Source organism: Balaenoptera acutorostrata, chromosome 6, assembly GCF_949987535.1.
Source record: "Balaenoptera acutorostrata chromosome 6, mBalAcu1.1, whole genome shotgun sequence".
Classification (NCBI taxonomy): domain Eukaryota; kingdom Metazoa; phylum Chordata; class Mammalia; order Artiodactyla; family Balaenopteridae; genus Balaenoptera; species Balaenoptera acutorostrata.
In genome coordinates, this window is record NC_080069.1 from 105992389 (window position 1) to 105998147 (window position 5759).

Sequence of the window (5759 nt, forward strand, 5' to 3'; positions counted from 1 at the left end):
TTTATTTTATACATGGTAATTTGTACCTCTTATCCCCTCTCCCTATCTTGCCCCTCCCCCTCCTATGCATGCTTTAAAGCTCAGCTTTCCTTACCCCTCCTTCAGGAAGCCTTTCAACATAGCCAGACCTGCCACTCTCTGCCTCCTTTATTTTTTATTTTTATTTTTAAAAAATTACCTCTTGAATATTATTTGGGGGTCCAGCCATGGAGAAGAGTTTAGACACTAGGATAAGATAAGGAACACACCCATTCTCAAGAAATCACATTAGGATTCTCTTTTTAACCTGTTCCTTAAAACACTAGTGCTTAGGAAATCTATTGGAGGCAGAAGCAGTCAAGGGTAGCTTAGGGTTAGGGTTAGGGTTAGGGTTAGGGTTAGGGTACGGCTTAGGGTACGGGTTCGGGGAGGGGTTCAGGTACGGCGTAGGGTATGGGCTAGGGTTAGGGTTAGGGTTAGTGTTAGGGTTAGGGCTCGGTTTAGGGTACGGGTTAGGATTAGGGTACGCGTTAGGGTTAGGGTAGGGGTTAGGGTTAGGGTACGCATTAGGGTTAGGGTAGTTATTAAACCTATCCCACTCTCTAGATACCCCTTAGCACGTAAAGGAATATTATTTGGGGGTCCAGCCATGGAGAAGAGTTTAGACACTAGGATAAGATAAGGAACACAAAGAAAAAAAAAAAAAAATTACCTCTTAATCCATTAATCCAAATCATCTCACTTTTTTTTTTTTTTTTTTTTCCCCATGCCACGTGGCTTGCGGGATCGTAGTTCCCCAACCTTGGATTGAACCCAGGCCACCGCAGTGAAAACACCGAGTCCTAACCACTGGACCGCCAGGGAATTCCTGACTCTGTGGCCTTTAAATTCTTGATGTAGTTGCTGCCTTTACTGATGTTTTATGTTATTGATTCTGTTTTCCTGTGCATATACCTATTCTTCTAGCTAGACTATAAGCTCCTCAAGGACAAAGACTGCACCTTGTACTTTTTGTGCGTGACCTGGACTTGCTAAGGAAAAGAATCCTGTGGACTGAGTGCTTTGTCATCTCTATAGTAGCTTTTGCAAATTGCTGTCTGTACTCAGTTGAATGATGAAGTTGTCACAGGCTGGGGTTCTGGTCCTCAACTGCCACTTTTAGTTCTGTAACTTTAGGCTGGTCCTCAGTTTACACATCTGTATAATGGGTAGATTGGATGATTCTTAATGGCCCTTTCAAAGCCAAAGATCTGGGAATTTCCATCTTTTTCTGTTCCATTTTAACCCTTGGCCTTTCTCTCTGTTATGCCTTTATCTACATGCAGAAAGGTTCTATAGACCCACACAAGTGAGGTGTCCCAGACCTGATACCCCTCTGGATGGAACACTGGCCTAGCCAGCAGGAGAGCTGTATTCTCATTTCAGATCTGCTACTTCTTAGCAGTATGACCTTGGTTAGGTTAACCTCTCTGAATGTCAGTTCACTCTATAAATGAATCTGGTGAAGATGAAATGTAATTATGTGGGTGACTTACCATGTAAGAGATGAATCTGACTGTTCACTTACTCTGGGCCAGAGAAGAGAAAGCATGTACATAGACCAGCCCTTGGAAATGGCTCTTTTAGGCATTTCTCTTCAGCCAACAAATGCTGCGGCCCCGCTTTGCTCAATGAGAATTATTCATGAAGGCGATCATTGTCTTTCTCACCTGCCACAGCGGAAGTGTGGGCTGTGAATGTGATCAATAGAAGCCCATATTTATCATTCCAACCATAAAGCCCTGGTAAATATAATAACAGAGAATAAAAATGTGTGTGTGTTGACAAAACAGCAGTTTTTCCATTTTACGGCTTCCTTAAAGGACCCTTGATGTGTTGTTTCCTGCCTTTTCCTCTCTTTAGAGTTTCCGGTGCTCTCACCCAGTGGGTGGGGCATTCAGGTGTGCCCATGAGGTACATTTCTTCGCATCTGAGCCTCCGTTTCCTCTTTTAGAAAATTCTGTGATCCCTGTCTTGCCTACTTCACAGGGTTGCTGTGAAGATGAGATTCCACAAAGGAGCGTGTGCGCCGTTTCAAGGCTCTGTGTTGATGACAGGCATGGAGCTGGTGAAGATGGTGCCTTGTGGTGAAGTGGGAGCCGAGGGCTTGGATTCTAGAGTCACGTGTATTCAAATCCAAGGTCTGCCACCGAGGAGCCGCGTCCTTCCCATCCTTGGGTCTCCGTCCTCAAGTGTGGAATGGGGATAAGTGTGCCTACCTGGCAGGTGATTGTGAAGATTAAATGATATAAAAAATGTTAAGTGCTTACAACTGTGAGTTGCAAACTTGAGTAAGCGCTCAAGAAATTGTTGCTATTATTATTATTTTTTATCTCTCACTATGTCTTAAACGCTGTAGGTGCCCGACTTACGCTTTTGTGGACGATGTAGTTCATTAACAGTTAATGTTTATTCATTCTGCATCAGACCTCAGTTACTCCAGCACCGTGGGGTATATTTATGTGAATAAAGTTTCTAGTCTGATGTCTCTGAACTTCAGTACTGGAAGATAGCCTAGCAGGGAAGTTAAGCACAAGCTGGTTGGTGACTTTGGGCCGGGTGCTCACCCTCTCTGTTCCTCCTCATCTATTAAGGGGGCACGTGATAATAGGGAGATGAGTTGAGGTGATGCGTGCAAAGCACAAGGCCTGGTTCATAGTGTGGTCCATAGTAAGGGCTCCATCATCTGATGATGGCTTTTCTTCAGCTGCTGCATACTGTTTTCTACCTGTGTCTATTTGTGTGAGTTTTTACTTACCTTATTCAAATCTATATCCTTACTGATTTTGGTTGGTTGGTTCTGTCAGCAACCAAGGGAGGAAACTCTCCAGCTAGGATTGTAGATTTTCTGTTTCTCCTTTTACTTTTGACAAAGTTTTTTTTTTTTTAATTACATAGTTAAAAAAATTGAGATGTAATTAACATACCATAAAATTCACCATTTTAAAGTACAAAATTCAGTGGTTTTTAGTATATTCACAAGATTGCACAAACATCACCACTGTTTAATTTTAGAACATTTTCATCACCTCTTCCCCCCACAAAATCCCCCTACCCATTTGTAGTCACCCCGTTACTCCCTCTCCCCAGCCCCTGACAATCACTGGTCTACTTTATCTCTCTGGATTTTCCCATTCTGGACATTTCATAAATGGAATCATGCAGTTTGTGGCCTTTTATGTCTGGCTTTTTCACATAACATAATGTTTTCAAGATTCATCCATATTGTAGCATGTATCAATACTTTATCCCTTTTTAATGGTTGGATAATATTCCATTGCACGGATAGAGCAGATTTTGTCTATCCATTCATCCAGCTGGGTTATTCATCAAATCTACTTTTTGGCTATTATGAATAATGCTGCTATGAACAACTGTGTACAAGTTTTTGTGTGAACGTATATTTTAATTCACTTCTGACAAGTTTTGCTCTGTTACTCCATGCATACAAATTTAGAATTATTAGAACTGCCTGATGGTTTGACCCTTTTATCTTTATGAAATATCCCTCTTTGGTAGATTTTTGCCTTAAAATCTACTTTGTCTGATACATTAGCTTTCTTTTTTTTTTTTTTTAATAGATTTTATTTATTTATTTATTTTTGGCTGTGTTGGGTCTTTGTTGCTGCGTGCGGGCTTTCTCTAGTTGCGACTAGCAGGGGCTACTCTTCGTTGTCGTGGGTGGGCTTCTCATTGAGGTGGCTTCTTTTGTTGCGGAGCATGGGCTCTTGGTGCACGGGCTTCAGTAGTTGTGGCTCGTGGGCTCTAGAGTGCAGGCTCAGTAGTTGTGGCGCACAGGCTTAGTTGCTCCACGGCATGTGGGATCTTCCTGGACCAGGGATCGGACCCGTGTCCCCTGCATTGGCAGGTGGATTCTTAACCACTGTGCCACCAGGGAAGCCCCATTAGCTTTCTTTTGATTGGTGATTACGTAGTATATCTGTTCATCCTTTTACCTTCAACTTATCTGCATCCTTATATTTACGGTGCTCTTCTTGTGAACGTATGGGATTAAAAAAATTCAGTCTGTTTTTTAACTGGAGTATTTACTATGCTATGTCTAGTGTGTTTCCTGATATATTAGATAGTTTTGGGCCTAAATGTTCCATCTTACTGTTTACTTTCTATTGGTCCTCCCCTTCTGTGTTCTTTTTTCTGTACTATTTTTGCCTTCTTTTGCATTAAGTTTTTGTGATTTGTATAATTTCTCTTCTAATAGCTTGTGAGGTATGTATTCTTTTCTCTTAGTGGTTACCCTAGATTACAACATGCATCCTGCACTTATTCAATTCTATTATAAGAGGATCCTTCTATCACTTTCTGGATAATCCAAAGACCTTAGAACTCTTTCACCTTTCTGTCTGTGGTGGTCTTGTTATCATGGATTTCAATTCTTGCTATATTTTAAACCACAACAGACATTATTAACAGACATTATTATTAATGCTTTGTATAGTCAGTGTTCATTTAGGTTTATCCACATGTTTACTTTTTATTATTCTTCATTTATTACTTTGTTATTACTCTTTATCCCTTCCTGCATTTCCACACATTTGTCTAGAATCATTCACCTACTCCTGAAACTACCTTTGGAATTTTTCTTTAGAATAGTGTTATTTATATTTAGAAGTACCTTTAGTGTCTTCCTTCCAGTACAGATCTTCTGGTGACAGATTGAGTTTTTGTTTGCTGAGAGGTCTCTATTGTGTTTTTATTTTTGAAGGAAGTTTTTGGTAAGTCAAGAATTCTAGAGTACTACAGGTTTTTTGGGTTCTTTTCAACCTTTGGAAGATGTCATTGGCTTTCATTAGTTGTGAAGTCAATTATCAGTCTTGTTGCTGTTCTTTAATACTTTATTTATTTATTTTATTTTTATTTATTTATTTATTTATGACTGTGTTGGGTCTCTTAGTTTTCGTGTGAGGGCTTTCTCTAGTTGCGGCAAGTGGGGGCCACTCTTCATCGCGGTGCGGGGGCCGCTCTTCATCGCGGTGCGCGGGCCTTTCACTATCGCGGCCCCTCCCGTTGCGGGGCACAGGCTCCAGAGGCGCAGGCTCAGTAGTTGTGGCTCACGGGCCCAATTGCTCCGTGGCATGTGGGATCTTCCCAGACCAGGGCTCGAACCCGTGTCCCCTGCATTGGCAGGCAGACTCTCAGCCACTGCGCCACCAGGGAAGCCCTTGTTGCTGTTCTTAAAATTTTCTCTTTGCTTTGGGTTTCAGTAATTGTATTTTGATGTGCCTAGGTATAACTTTCTTTGTATTTATCCTGTTTGGGATTCGTAGCACATCTTGAATCTGTGATACAGTATTTTTCATCATAGCTTCTACCCTCTTTTTTCTCATCTCCTTCTGAACTCTAAGGATATGTGTGTTAAGACCTTGTCACTGTATCTCTAAGACTCTCTGTGTTTTCTGTTCTTTTGGTTCTTCATGATTCAGTCTGAATATTTTTTACTGGCTTATCTTCCACTTCATTACTCTTACCCTCAGTTATGTTTACTCAGTTGTTAATCCTTTGAATTGAGTTCTTAATTTCAGCTATTGTAATATTCAGTCCTATAATTTTTAATTGATTTTAAAAAATAGTGTACAGTTCTCAGATGAAATTATCCATCTTGTCATCTGTTTTCTTCAATATTTTAAAGTCCACATATGCTGACTCCAATATCTGGCTCTTCTGTAAGTATGTTCCTTTTGGTTTTTTGGTCAGTTGGTCCTATCTTCTGGTATTCCTGGTAA